Below are 15,990 nucleotides of genomic sequence, written 5' to 3' on the forward strand. Positions count from 1 at the left end.
ACGATAAGGTACAGCTTAAGGTGTAACTTAAGAACGACGTAGCGTTAAGAAGGTTTCGGGAAACTCAGCCCTGGTTTGTTTGGATGATTGAGATTTGTCACTTTTGTGCAAACAATCCCTTAAACTTTAGTCTACTTACTATACTGCTTTAATGTTCTGAAATACATGTCCAAAAAGGGGAAGTCCTTCCTTTTACTGTAAGAACTCTTAGTTCTAATGCCCGAACTTAAAACCCGTAAGTTTTTCAATTTAATAACACATTTCCATCAAATTGAATTTTGTGATCTAATTACAAATTTAAATTAGTAAAAATATCTAACATTTTTTTTTTTTTTTTTTTTACTTAATTTTGTCAAAAAATAACTCAATTCAACTTGATGGAAATTTGTTTTAAAATTGAAACGCACAAATATTCAGAATGCGTACTGTCAATATTGAATAGGCTATGCTTTTTTAGTAAATGTTTATGTACATGTATTTTGATTTCCTTTCGTTTAAATGTAAATATTATTATTTAATTGTATTTTATACATAACTTTACACATATATATTTATACATTTTAAAATATATAAATGTTCAGTGTTATCCATAAACTCAAGATAATGCTTAGGGCCAAAATAAGTAAATAATATGTTAAACCTGTACAAAATAAAAATAATCTAAAAATCAAATTCATATCAAATCTTTTACTAAATTAAAACAAAAACTTTTCAAAATTAAAACAAAAACGTTTTATTTAATTTAGTTAAAAATCACACAATTTATTTTTGATGGAATTTTGTTGAGAAATTGAAACTGAATTATATGCTATGCAGTAATTTACATATCAAAGAATAAGTAAATAATCATAAATAATATGTTTTATTTCTTGTATGATGGCCAGCAATGCATTTTTCGGTCATTGATCAGGTGTCCAGGAAGATTACAGGGCCAAGGTAGCAACTCTATTCAGTAGTTTATTGACCAGTTTATTATTCAGTTTTAAGAGACTGGAAATATTCTTTGTTATATCAAAACACCATCATTACTGCTCCCAGGACAGAAGGCATCATTTTTTTCTGCAGGGGCTTTCTCTGCAAATCATACATCCAGTACATCTGGAAGACTCTCTGTCAAACAGGACATGAGAAATCAGAATAATGCAATGAAAATTTCTTTATATGCTTTATTTCAAGAGGAAAATATTTTCTATTCCGAAAAAGGTAATCATAATTGAGCTAGTGTGCATTAATGCTTAATAATTATTATTATAATTATAATTATTATAATTATTTACATGAAACGTTGTGCACCCGCCCAAAACTCGCATTATGCATCTACAAATCCCTTGAAGGTCTTGTTATATCTTGCATCCTCCATGTCAAAATAATTCACACATTTATATCACTGATAGAGTAGCTGCATTGTCACGCTGACGGATGCTGCTACTGTACTGAGGTAACCGAACTCCTTGTCTTTCCAGCCAACCCTGCTGTTGAACACAACATCACTGTGCAGCTGGGTGCAACTACAGTAACACCAAAGAAAACGGTCAGAAATCTAGGGGTAACCATCGATAACAAACTAAATTTCACAGACCATATCTCAAAGACCGCAAGATCATGTAGATTTACATTCCACAATATCAGGAAGATAAGACCCTTCCTCTCTGAACATGCCACACAACTTCTTGTTCAGTCACTTGTAATAACTAGACTGGACTACTGTAATACTCTCATTGCAGGCCTCCCTGCATGTGCAATTAGACCTCTGCAAATGATCCAGAATGCAGCAGCATGTCTGGTCTTTAATCAACCAAAGAGAGCACATGTTAGACCACTCCTTGTATTTCTTCACTGGATGCCGATTGATGCACATATCATGTTCAATGTTCTGATGCTGGCATACAGAACAGTCACTGGGTCTGCTACAGCATACCTAAAATAATTTCTGCAGAGCTATGCGCCCACTAGAACCAGCGGTCGACTAAGGATCATCCCTTGTTGTACCAACACAAAGAGGCACCTAAACACTTTCCCGGACTTTCTGCTTCATCATACCATGTTGGTGGAATGACCTTACCAACTGCATATTTTCCATGAGCACTCATCCAGTCACTAGAAAAAAATTTAAATAAAAAATAAATAGAAAGAAAAAAAAGTCTTGTTGCACTTTTACTGTTTTGAATACTATTCTGATGCTAGTGAAATGTTGTAATATGGTACTTTCCGTACCTCTGTCTCCTTAAGATGATTCGCTTATGTTTTCCTGTTTTGTAAGTCGCTTTGGATAAAAGCTTCTGCCAAATGAATAAATGTAATGTAAATCTAAGTACGCAGAGCCAAAATATTGCGGTTCCCCACTCCTATTGGTTAGAAAAATGAGACATGAGTTATTGGACCACTAATATTCTTAGTAGGCGGGAGCAGGGTGTGAAAGTCAACCAATCCAACTCACAGGTGATGGAAAAGAGGAGGAGCTCAAGGGCGTCATATGGAAGTCGCGGTTGTTTCAGTATGGCGGCGGTTGCTGAGGGCACAACCGGTAATGGATTTTACTGGATTTGTGACACTATCCTTACATTTCTTCGCATTATTTGGTTCCATATATCTGTGTGAATGTGTTTGAAGACATGTTATGGAAGACCAACTTTGGTTTAACATGTATTAACCTCTCTCTAGATTGGATTAGAGAGAGCGGGTTTAGCCCGCGGTAAAGATAGTTTGCGGTTTGAAATTCAGTCTTCGATTGGCTATAATTATATCCGCTCTGAGCTGTCGTAGACATGAAATGAATGTGGCATGTGATTCTTCATGATTTGTGAATTCAGATGACATCATCCTCCACTCCGCAATCAGTCATTTAAATTTAACAACTCTTCGTTTTCTTATCCAAATAGCTCAAAAAGTTGAACAACTAGAAGACTGAAGCCACTCTCATCTTGGCCAGTCTGATTTGGGAAAATTTTCACAGCAGTTTGTATTCCTGTCTACTCTTTTTTTTATTTATTATTATTATTTTTTTTTTAAGTCCAATAAGCTCTCTTCACTTTTAAAGGCTATTTCCAATAGCAATCTGGGTTCATGCAAATTCACTTGTATTAGATAGAGCTTGATTTGTGAAACCTTTCACAATCACATTTGGTCGCGTTTGATTGCGTCTTACGGCTCTACCCCCATTGCCTTGTGTAATAATTACAATATAGGCTGTCAATGGATAAAGCCATCAGAGAAATCAGTTTAAAATTCTACAAACTGAACACCTAGACAGGCCATTAGTAGGCTCAAATAGACTTTCATGATTTGTGAATTTTTTCACAGATCAGTTTTTGTCTCTTAACCCTTTTTTTGTGTTATGTAGTCAACAGTTTACCGGAAAAATCAGTGTTAAAGACTTTAAGAGGGCACATTCTGCAAACACATGATAATTATGATGGAAAAACAATAGTTTCACACAAAACTGGGTTTGTGAAATCTCACAGATTAAATGTACTCCGTTTGATGGCTTCTTGCATATTGGCATTGTGAAATACTAATTTTCTAAACCATAAAACTAATAAATGTCTTATAATTCTACAAAATGAGTACCTAGACAGGTCACCCTAGGCTTAAATAGAGCATCCTGATTTGTAATTCTTTTCACAGATAATTGTTCTTATAATTTAAACCTTTTTTGAGTTCTTGAATCAACAGTTTACTTGATAAATCAGTATTATAGGCTTACATTTATATTTATTCATTTGGCAGATGCTTTTATCCAAAGCAACTTACAAAAGAGAAAACATAAGTGAATCATCTTAAGGAGACAGAGGTATGAAAAGTGCCATACTACAATGTTTTACTAGCATCAGAATAGTATTCAAAACAGATTAAAGTGCAACAAGGGGACATGGGTAGCTCAGTGGTAAAAAGACGCTGGCTACCACCCCTGGGGTATACTAGATTGAATCCCAGGGCGTGCTCAGTCGCTAGTCTCTTAAAGCTGCTTTCACACTGCCAGCGGCAAAAATACCTCATTACATAAATTTTCAATGAGAGCTGGCGACTATCAAACTGTTGACTACAGAATTAAAAAAAGGGACAAAAGAGACAAAAACTGATCTGTGAAGAGTGCTTATTTTTACCTTCTTGACTCATGGAAAAAGAGTTGATAGGAAAACAAACTGCTGTGAAACAATTTCCAAATCAGACTGGTCAAGATGAGAGTGGCTTCAGTCTTCTAGGTGTTCAACTTCTGAAGCTATTTGGATTAGAAAACGAAGAGTTGTAAAATTTAAATGACCGATTGCGGAGTGGAGGATGATGTCATCTGAATTCACAAATCATGAAGAATCACATGCCACATTAATTTCATGTCTACAACAGCGCATAGCAGATTTTTAGCCAATCGAAGTCTGAATTTCAAACTATATTTACCACGGTGCTATTATCTTGTTAGCAGATTATCATTGTCAGTTTAACTTGTATTGTACTGAACTATAGTTGTAATACACTAAACGGCTGTTGTGCTGTACTAAAATATATTTGTACTGAACAAAACTGCAGTTATACTAGAGGGAATTCTCATGAAACCTATCAAGAAAATGTCCTGGTCTTATGTAACCCCAAATTTAATACAACATATATGCAGTTATATTTTGCATAAAGAAAATGTCTACATTTAAGGCCATTAAGATTTTTTAATTTGTTTTGCATTGTGACATTGTAAAATGTGCATAACTGTTAAAAGAGTAATGCCACAATGTAAATGTTTTATTTTTGTTTTGGAGTACAACAGGACCAGGACATTTTCTTGTTAGGTTTTGTGAGAATTACTCACTATTTTGAAGGTATTTTCTACTGCAGTGAACTACAAATCTACAATATTACAGTCGTTTGCAAGTATGCTTCACTAAAATATGTCCTTGTATACTGCTGTGTACTTCAGTGCTGAGTTCGATACTTCAGTACTACAGTTAAAGGCATTTCAACTTCGGTGTACAGTTATCTACAGCCATTGTGAAGCACAGAACCGTCATTATACTACAATTAACTACATTTTTACTGAATATATTGCAGTAGTACTGTAATAATACTGCAGTTCATTTTTGTAAGGTGTGATCTGCTGTTTTAGTAAATAAGTTTTGGACTGTCATTGATAAACCCTCTTTCATAATGAAGGTTATTTAGATTTCCTCTTACTGCTTGTGCACCCTTTGATCCTCAAGTATTTAAAATGTCATGGGTCATTATTAATAAAACATTTTTATTATATAAATGACTAAATCGATGGTCTTTTGTATTCAGTATGGACTCAGACATTTCTGCATTATTTTCCTTAACTTCAAATAAGATGAAGAGCAGCCCACAGTTTTGGTTACAGGTGTGACATAAATACATATATTTGTAGACAGTGACTGACAAATCCTGAACTCTGACAACCTGTTGATCGTTCTTTGTCTAGAGATTGATATTTAAAAGCTGACATTTTTTCATCTTTAGTGAAACACTGATCTTACACTACACTTTATATTTTTTTAGGATTTTGTGTGCTTTAAATAGATTATGGTGCCTTTTATTCTTTCTCTCTTAGGAATGAGCAAGAACATGGGCCTGAAGTTTGACTCTTCAAATAATACAGAGGGAAGGATTAAAAGGAAATCTGCCAGCATTGATAAAAGTGGAAAGAAACTAGGTTTACCTGTGGCAATGCAAAGTGCTGAGACAGTCATTGGAAAAGCTTCAGCTCAGAAACATTTGTCTACCATAGCCAAATCAAAAACCGTTACACCTGCACCAGAATCAGCACTGGCTCCTCTTACTACAGCCCAGGTGAGCATTGGTTTTCTTAAAATGAATATTTATGGTGCTTGAGAGGTAAAATCCCTCTTACTGCAAGTATTACTTCTCATACTTTTATACAGTTAAGTGTCTCTTTGTTTTGATGATAGTTGCAACTTCATGTTTTGGTTGTAATTTTATATTTTTGAAAGAAACAATTTAGGATTATAGTTTTAAAATGTTTCTTTGACTTATACTAACAAAATGTTAACTATTCTGAATCTAGCTGCCAGTGATGATGTTATTGAAATGGGATTGGTCTTTATCAAGCATCAACTTGCAAGCACTGGTATTTCAATGAAATGCTAATTATTTTTGTTTGTCTTTGATAATCATACATTGTTGTCTGTTTTGGTTTGAAATTAATGAATCTTCACAATTTCTTATACAGTGGCAAGAAAAAGTATGTGAACCCTTAGGAATTACCTGCATTTATGTATAAATTTGTCTTTAAATCTGGTTTGATCTTCATCTAAGTTACAATAATAAACAAACACAAATACACATTCAAACATTCACAGTGTGGGTTGGAAAAAGTATGTTAACCCCTAGGCTAATGACATCAACAAAAGCTAAAGAGAGGCAGGAGTTGGCATTCCTGGCATCCAATTAATGAAACATGATTGGAGGTGTGGGTTAGAGCTACTTTGACTTATAAAAAGCACTCAAACATTTTGGGTTTGTAATTCACAAGAAGCATCTGCTGAAATGGACCATGCCTCACAAAAAAGAGATCTCTACGATCAAGAATGTTACTTTGAATAAAGCTGGAAAAGGTTTCAAAGTTAGATATTTACAGTTAGTCAAACTGTCTATAAATGGAGACGATTTAGTACTGTGGCTACTCTCCCTAGAAGTGGCTGTCCAGCCAAGATGGTCACACTGCAAAATGCTCAGTGTGGTAAAAAAGAACCCTAGAATAATAGCTAATGACTTAAAGGAATCGTTAGAACTGGTTAACATCTCTTTTCATGAGTTTACTTTACAGAAAACATTAAACATGTATAGTGTTCATGGCAGGACACCACGAAGGAAGTCGCTGCTTTCAAACAAAAACATAGCTGGGTGTCTGAACCTTGACACTCCACAATGCTACTGGGAAAATGTTTTGTGGACTGATAAAACTAAGGTTGAATTGTTTGGGAAGAACAAGCAGCACACATATGGTGTAAAAAGGGACTGCATATCAACACGAAAACATCATCCCAATGGTGAAGTACGGTGGAGGGAGCATCATGATTTGGGGCTGCTTTGGGGCCTGGACCCCTTGCCATCATTGAGGGAAAAATGAATTCCAAAATTCATCAAGATGTCCTACAGGAAAATGTCAGGGTGGCTGTGCACCAGCTGAAGCTCAGTAGAAGTTGGGCGATGATGTACGACAATGACCCTAAACATTGAAGTAAATGGACTACAGAATGGCTTAAATAAAGGAAATCAAACATTTGGAGTGGCCCATTGAGAGCCCAGAACTTAACCAGACCTTAAGGGAGCCGACACATCAGACATCATAAGAATATGAATGATTCTGTAAAGAAGAAAAAATTCCTTCTGAACTTTGTGCAGGTCTAATACGCAGCTACCGGGAATGCTTGGTTGACGTTATTGCTGCCAAAGGAGGATCAACCAGTTATTAAATCCTAGGGTTCTCTTACGTTTTTCACAGCACTGTGAATGTTTAATGGGATGTGTTCAATAAAAACATGAAATATTATAATTATTTGTGTGTTTTAAGCTTAAGCACATTGTGTTTATCTATACTTGTAACTTTGATGAAGATGAGATTCCATTTTATGACCAATTAATGAAGATAACCATATAATTCCAAATTCTTGCCACAGTATGTAGATGTGTTGATGAAAGTGTCTGTTCTCAACCTTAGGCAGTCATCAACACTGCCCAAGCCAAAAGTAAGCCATCACTGAAGGATTTCTGCCCAGAGGACAAACATCGGATTGCCAATCTCATTCAGGAGCTGGCAAGGTAAAGCCCTATGATACATTTTTACCCTGAATTCATGATCACAGTAGCCCTCCAGCCAATGTGCTTCTCTGCACATAGTGATACAACTATGTATCTGACATGAACTCGTTTGTGTGTTTCTGCACAGAGTGAGTGAAGAAAAGGAAGAATCTGCACAGAAGCTCAGGGAGGAACAAGAGACCTTTGAGAATAAAATCCAACAGCTAGAGCAACAAAACCAACTCATCGTACTAGAAAGAGAAAGTATCCTTATACAACACACAGAGAAACTATAAAAAATTCTGGTCCACCAGAACCTTTAAAGTATATTTACATTTCCTGAAGGAAATACCAGTGCTTGCAAGGCAGGAAAATAATAGGAAAGAAAAACAATTTGTGAGAAATTTTTGGTAAGCTTTGGTATTAGGTTTTGTTCTTCATAAATGAAATGCTGCAACAGAGCTGCTTTGCTTCACACTGTGTATCTAGAATCGGCAAGAAACATTCTTTGCAGTCTAAAAGTGGCTGTATGGTTAAATAGATGCAAGAAAGGAAAGACCAATCACAATTCAGTTTGCAAATACTTTAGATGTAAGAAAGAAGCCAGTCAGAATCATGTATGTAAATATTATGATGACATCGTTGGGAGTCATTGGGATGTTTTTAACATTTAATCTTAAAGAAATAGTTCACCCAAAGGCCTAGACCACCTAGTTCGCTTATGCCTAGAAAAGGCCATGAGTGTAAGAACAGTGTTCTCCCAATTTCCAGTATAACCAGTGCACTGTGTTTTTTAGCTCAGGGTTGGTTTAAACTGACAGTGATAAATTCATCATTTTTACCACTACACTCTTGTCAGTGAGCTGTCACCCTTCCTGGTAATATTTATTTAAAAACATAGACACTTATAGTTGTGTGAGTAATTCAAATAGACTCTACTGAAGCATGAAATGTGGTGCCTCAAATCTTTGTCCACTCAGTTGGAAATGTGCCACTGGAAAGTATTTTGTGTTTTAGACCAACAGGGGGCAGTGTTGCCTAAGCACTGGATGCTTGTGTAGCCTCTTGTGACTGCTGTTGGAGAAATATAACCACTGGACGTCATTAAAATGCTTTTGAATTACACCCATGTTTGAAAGGGTGAGGATTGACTTGCCGTTTTGCTCTTCACTTCCATTTAAGTGTATTTATAGATGAAAGAGTCCTGCTTTATTTACAGCATGATCATGTGAATTCTTTCGTAACAGTGTGCTGTGTCTTTGTTGTTTGTCTACATTTTAAAATGTCCTATTTTAGATGCCAGGTTTTGTGCTCAGGGATTGGTCTTGTCCTTGGTTTGGGTTGGGCTGCTTTTATTTTTAGTCTGAAATTGAAAGAGCTGGTGCTGATGACATGATGACCGGCAACGGCGTGGGTTTTTCCTCATGCCAACCTGTCATCTGGCTGGCAAATCACAAACTTCTCGCAGTTTGGATGCTCCCTTTTTTTCCCTCAGAGCTCTGCCAGCTTTGGTGATCCTGCTTTGGTTAAAAGACATGGCGAACCATCAGTTTTGCCCAACACTGTGAAATATGAAGAGTAATCACAGGCTGCTAAATTGCAAATTTGGCAGGATGGCTCCGAAATTACGTGAGCTCAACCCAATTAAATGCACTCTGCTGTCTGGCATTTCCACTAAAATTCTAAACTCCATTACAGAGAGATTGTAGCCCAAGACAAACTGTATGAAAGCCCCCTACGGAGACAGGCAGTCTCTAAAGGTATCAGACAGATGCTGGCTCACAGAGCTGTTCTTAAAGGTTAGGAGGGAAGCAAATAGACTTACGGAGGTTTGTGTTGAAAAATCGTTCGCGCAATTGTCCCTATCTCATCTGCCAAGATCATGATTATCAAGAGGAAATATCTCATCATCTGTTCAATAGTAGGAAGAAAAAAATTATAAGTCACATTCGGTGCGTAGGAAGAATTTGAAGCTCGTGTACAGAATAAAATTAGAATTTTCTCAAGCCTGTCTTTGGCATTCAACACCACGTCTCTGAACAGTACATTCCATTACAGAGAAGCTTACAATCTTTGTTCTTCACAAGGAATTAACATCAAGAAGCATGGAAGACACAAAGGAGAAGTTGAACGCATTCATCAATATCATTAATCTTATTGAAGTTTGCATGCTCATTTTTCTGAACGCTGCGAATGGATCAGAGCAGCAGAAGACCTTTTGTAATAGTTTGTTTTGACTAGTTCCGAGTATCCTGGCTGCTTTCTTAGGTGGGGTAAAAACCTCCACTGAAATACCACTTCATTACAAACCCACCACTCTCATATTGTTTACAAGCAATTACCTTCCCAGACATACAAATAATTGAAAGTAATAAACCGCATACTTGCAGTAAATTAAGTCTCATCATATATAAATAATCAAGACATCAGTGGATTCATGACTCATTTTTGCTGTTATTTAAATTGAAGCGTGCGGTTGTGTAAACTGTCCTCCTATCGATTTACATCACAACCTACACACACACACATACACAAAGACTATTTGCCCAAGATGCATGAGGCCTGTAAAATATTCTCTTCAGCACGATTTTGTTCTACCTTGAGGTGGATTTCATTATTTTATTTCTGCGCAGGCTGACAGGGGAGTGAATCATGTTGACAGTGCCTGTCTGAAATATCGAATGCAAACTCTGATTTTGTGTATTTTTGGATGGGGGTGGAGACATCATGCCTGCAGCTTTCTTTTCTCCTGATGTAGGCCTGTGGAATGAGCTCCGATTGGCCGGCAGCCAACAGAGGTGCCTGAGCGGCAGGGCGCGGGAGAGAATCTTATCAGTCTCGCTCCAGTTGCTCCAGATTACCAGGCGTTGAGCGTTCCTGCACGCCCTTCTGTTAATGTATTAATATGTGTGTTTACGCCCAACCTGTCTATCGGCGAATCAGAAGCCTCTCATCAGCTGGGAGGTAGATGCTTGCGTGTTATGCGCTCTATCAATGACACACATTAGAAACCTACTTCTGATAAATGCTTGGTAAATGTAAATTCTGATATTATTTTCTCACCCTGATGTAGTTCCACACCTGTGTGATTTTCTTTCTTGTGGAACACAAATGGAGATGTTTGGCAGAATGTTAGCCTCAGTCACTATTCACTTCCATTGCATCTATAGTCCATCAATGAAAGTGAATGTGATCTCTTATTGTGTCCCATGGAAGAAAGTCAGGCACTGTCGTGTTACCAAATACCTTAAGTCAAACATGAAGAAAATTATTTGCACACCTCTCCCAACAAGCCACATGTCTTGAGTTATCATGATACCTGTAGCTCAAAGGCAGGGCTCTTACTAACTACTACGAGGAAGAAGATGGCGCCAGTGTGTACGGCGAGTCGTATCTCATGTCCACTTGGGCTATTGTTTGCTCTTGCTTTGTGTCTGTATATGTTGTCAAGATGTTTCTGTGTTACTCCTTTATGGTCATCAAGGGCTTTTTAACACATGAGCATATGCTGATATGTTGCCTAGGCACGATTTGGGTGGTATGACTGCAAGACTTTCTCCCGTGTTGTCAGATATACCAGCATTCCTGCGCCGTATACTGTGTCACACTCCCCATAAAAAACGTTGTTGAAGATGGTGTGGGGGGGGGAGGGGGGGGGGGGTGCTGTTAAAGCAGACCAATGGTCAAATAATTTTTTAATCTTATTGACTCTTAATTTCAAAGTTTTCTACTGCATTCAAAGTCACTGTACTTTATACCCTGAATTTGGAGGAGCTTAACACCCTTTTGACTCTGCGTTTACAGACATTCTTGACTCTGTTGCTCCATTTAGGCATAAATGCACCAAATCACTATCGGAGCCCTGGTTGATTGATACCACCCGTACTCTTAGACGTGAATGTAGACGAGCTGAGAGAAAGTGGAAGAAGGATAAGCTCCAAGTGTCCTTGGGAATACTACAGGACTTCTTATCAAATTATCAGAGATTGTTAAATCTGCTTAAACAGAGTGTATATATATATATATATATATATATATATATATATATATATATATATATATATATATATATAAAACCTTGTTTCCAACACATCCATGAGCCTGAAGTTATTTTTAATGTTTTTAACTCTAAAATAAATCCCTGTTTTACTGCTGCTATTGTTGCTACACTTTCTTAAATTTTTTGTTGACAAGATTGCTGCTCTTAGGTCTTCGTCCACTCACTCTGCCCTAGACCTGTCTGTTCCTCCAGTGTGCTCAGCCCTATTTGATCAGTATGAGTCTGTGTCACTCTCCTTTTTTAACAGAAGTTGTTCAGCATATGTGGCCTACAAAGTGTCCCTTAGACAGTGTCCCCTCTCGCCTGTTTAAGGATGTTTTTAGTATTAAAAACCACTTGACTTGAATTATTGGGCCAAGTGTTCTTGTATTGATCAATTAATCTCTTACCACAGGGTGCGTTACAGCTGCTTTTAAACATGCTTTAGTGCAGCCTCTTATCAAAAAGAACAATTTAGACCCTTCTGTTCTTTCTACCTTCAGGCTAATATCTACCAATAACTACTTTGTGAGAAAGTAGTTCTTACTCATTTGGAAACATTTTTAGATAACCATAGCATTTTCGAAAAGTTTCAATCTGTTTTTAAATCACGTCATAGTACTGAAACAGCTCTCTTAAGAGTTTTTAATCAACTGTTGATTCAGGGAACTCTGCTATCCTGATGCTGTTAGATTTTACTGCTGCGTTTGACACTGTGGATCATAGGATCCTTATATCACGTCTTGAACAGTGCGTAGGAATTAAAGGTACTGTCCTACAGTGGTTTAAATCATATCTGACTGATAGGAGTTTCTCTGTTCATTTGGGCGATTACTCTTCGACTACTGCCCCCTTACTTGTGGGGTTCCCCAAGACTCCGTTTTGGGCCCTGTTCTCTTTTCCTTTTATACGTTGCCATTGGGGTCTATCTTTAGACAATACAAAATTCCATTCATTGTTTTGCTTATGATATACAAATATATTTGCCTATAAAAATAAAAAGCAAAGAGTCAATACAGCCCTTGCTGGATTGCTTAAAAGATATTTAAACCTGGATGGATTTGAACTTTCTGAATCCAAATGAAAGTAAGACTGAAATCGTTATTTTTGGATGTCCAGGCTTTTTGGATGATCCTGATGGGACTCTAGGCCCTTTGGCTTCATATAGTTGATCTGTTTGGAGTATTTTTTGACAGCTTTTTTAAATTTTATAAACAGATCAGTTGTTAAAACTAGCTTCTTTCAGTCAAGACTTTTAGCCAAGGTAAATGCCTATCAATGACTTTGAAAAGGTTCATGCTTTTATTACCTCTCTACCCAGTAGGTGCATCCTGTTTCCACTGATCATCCTTGAGATGTTTCTTCAACTTGATTGGAGTCCACCTGTGGTAAATTCAGTTGATTGGGCATGATTTGGAAAGGCACACACCTGTCTATATAAAGTCCCACAGTTAACAGTGCATGTCAGAGAACAAACCAAGCCATGTAGTCCAAGGAAGTGTCTGTAGACCTCCGAGACAGGATTGTATCGAGGAACAGATCTGGGGAAGGGTTCAGAAAAATATCTGCAGCATTGAAGGTCCCAATGAGCACAGTGGCCTCCATCATCCGTAAAATGACCAGGACTCTTCCTAGAGCTGGCCGACCAGCCAAAATGAGCGATCGGGGGAGAAGGGCCCTAGTCAGGGAGGTGACCAAGAACCCGATGGTCACTCTGACAGAGCTCCAGCATTTCTCTGTGGAGAGAGGAGAAACTTTCAGAAGAACAACCATCTCTGCAGCACTCCACCAATCAGGCCTGTATGGTGGTGTGGCCAGACAGAAGCCACTCCTCAGAAAAAGGCACATGACAGCCCACCTGGAGTTTGCAAAAATGCAACTGAAGGACTCTCAGACCATGAGAACCAAAATTCTCTGGTCTGATGAAACAAATATAGAACTCTTTGGCCTGAATGGCAAGCATCATGTCTGGAGAAAACCAGGCACCGCTCATCACCTGGCCATACCATCCCTACAGTGAAGCATGGTGGCAGCATCATGCTGTGGGGATGTTTTTCAGTGGCAGGAACTGGGAGACTAGTGAAAGGGAAAGATGAATGCAGCAATGTACAGAGACATCCTTGATGAAAACCTGCTCCAGAGCGCTCTGCTCCTCAGACTGGGGCAAAGGTTCATCTTCCAACAGGACAACGACCCTAAGCACACAGCCAAGATAACAAAGGAGTGGCTACGGGAAAACTCTGTGAATGTCCTAGAGTGGCCCAGCCAGAGCCCAGACTTGAACCCGATTGAACATCTCTGGAGAGATCTGAAAATGGCTCCCCATCCAACATGATGGAGCTTGAAAAAAAAGGTCCTGCAAAGAAGAATTGGAGAACTGCCCAAAAATAGATGTGCCAAGCTTGTAGCATCATACACAAAAAGCCTTGAGGCTGTAATTGGTGCCAAAGGTGCTTCACCAAAGTATTGAGCAAAGGCTGTGAATAATTATGTACCTGTGATTTTTCATTATTTTTAATAAATTTGCAAAGATTTCAAACAAACTTATTTCACGTTGTCATTATGGGGTATTGTTGGTAGGATTTTGAGGTAAATAATGAATTTAATACATTTTGGAATAAGGCTGTAACATAACAAAATGTGGAAAAAGTGAAGCGCTGTGAATACTTTCCGGATGCACTGTATCTTCAGCTTAAGTGTGTCAATAGGAAATATAAATTTTAGACTCACAAAATTATTTTTGCAAATAGAATAGAACACAATAGAAGAACAGGGAGCCCTGCAACAGATAGTATGGCCCCCACAGTGCCCACCACTGAACATCTAGTCATTCTGGGATTACAGAATCAATTGAGACAGCCTAGATAGAAGAACTTTGGTGAATTCTCCCAGAAGCTTTGAACGCCTTTTCTACCAATTACCAAGAAAACGGTGTAGGTGTAACTTGGATAATTGGTGCTGTTTTGAAGGCAATGGTGGTCACACCAAATATTGATTTTTTGTTTTTTGGACTTTGTATGATGTTAATTGATAAATGAAAACTGTTTATGGCATTATTTTTGAAGACATCCTCACAATGCCAAATTTTTCACAAGTGCCTAAAATTTTTGCAAAGGACTCTATTTTTGCATCTATCTGCGCTTAAAAAAAAAAACGTTTTTCTACATAAACACGCACTAGATGGATGTCTTTGACCGCTGTGCATTGTCAAGTTTTTAAAGCACCTTGTCAAGTAAAAAGAGCTTAACCTTTTAGTAACATTTCTCTAGACACCTACTGTACGTTTTGTTCCATTTGGTGCATTGTGTCTACCTTCTTTTAACACAAGAATGTTATCTGTCTGTTAAACTTTAGTATTTGGCAGAAGACATTATTATTATTATTGTTATTACTATAAATCAGTTATGTCACTGTTACCTCAGTTTTATAAAAACAATAAGCTATTTAGATCTGGGTGTTATATTGTTTCTAACAATACCCATTAACCATGGTAAAATCGTTGTAACACATGGTCCTAATGTATTTTTGCTTAATTTTTTTATATTAGTTTACATCTCACATTTTCAGTTTTCACAGTCCAGAGTTTTCATTAACTATAGTCTATTTTGGAGACTTCCCTTGTTTTTAAATAAGATTTACCACACTGATTTTATGGCTATTGGATTGTGTTTGTTTAGTGCATATTGACATTGTATGGCAGAAATATGAGGCCTATAAATAATCTTTCTAACTTTCTAACTTTCAATCGGTTTGATCTGTGTTGCTCTTGAGTTCTTAGGCCTTGAGGTTTTATGACGATTGCTTAGCGTCTGTGCTCTGTGAGGCTGATTATTAAGAAGAAATACCAAAAAAAGTTCTATTGCTGCAGTCAAAAGTTATATTGCTTTTTAGGTTGGAAAATTAGATCTACCAAATGGATTTTTGCAGAGTGTGTAAGAATGAGTAAGCGAGCTTGCGTCACGCTGTCATTAGTCGGTGCACCCGGTCGTGGATGTGCCCAGTGCTGTGTGTGTGCCAGCTCTCTCAGTTTCACAGACTGGCATCCTGCCCATCCCTGAGCAGCCAGACCCAGATGGAGGAATGTGTGAAGTCCTCGCCCTGAAGAAACACTTCCATCTCTTCTCAGCAGTGCTGCTTTCTCTTCTCTCTTCTCTGCCTGTACACTTTTTCAAAAAGTCACAAATATGACT

The 15,990-nt window shown here is 37.6% G+C and overlaps 1 pseudogene; it reads left to right on the forward strand.

Moving 5' to 3' along the window:
• The first annotated feature begins 2,367 nt into the window (after positions 1 to 2,367).
• Positions 2,368 to 15,990, forward strand: part of LOC127627355 (protein hinderin-like) — a 32,411-nt pseudogene continuing 18,788 nt past the window's right edge.

This window comes from Xyrauchen texanus, chromosome 34 (genome assembly GCF_025860055.1).
Source record: "Xyrauchen texanus isolate HMW12.3.18 chromosome 34, RBS_HiC_50CHRs, whole genome shotgun sequence".
Lineage (NCBI taxonomy): Eukaryota > Metazoa > Chordata > Actinopteri > Cypriniformes > Catostomidae > Xyrauchen > Xyrauchen texanus.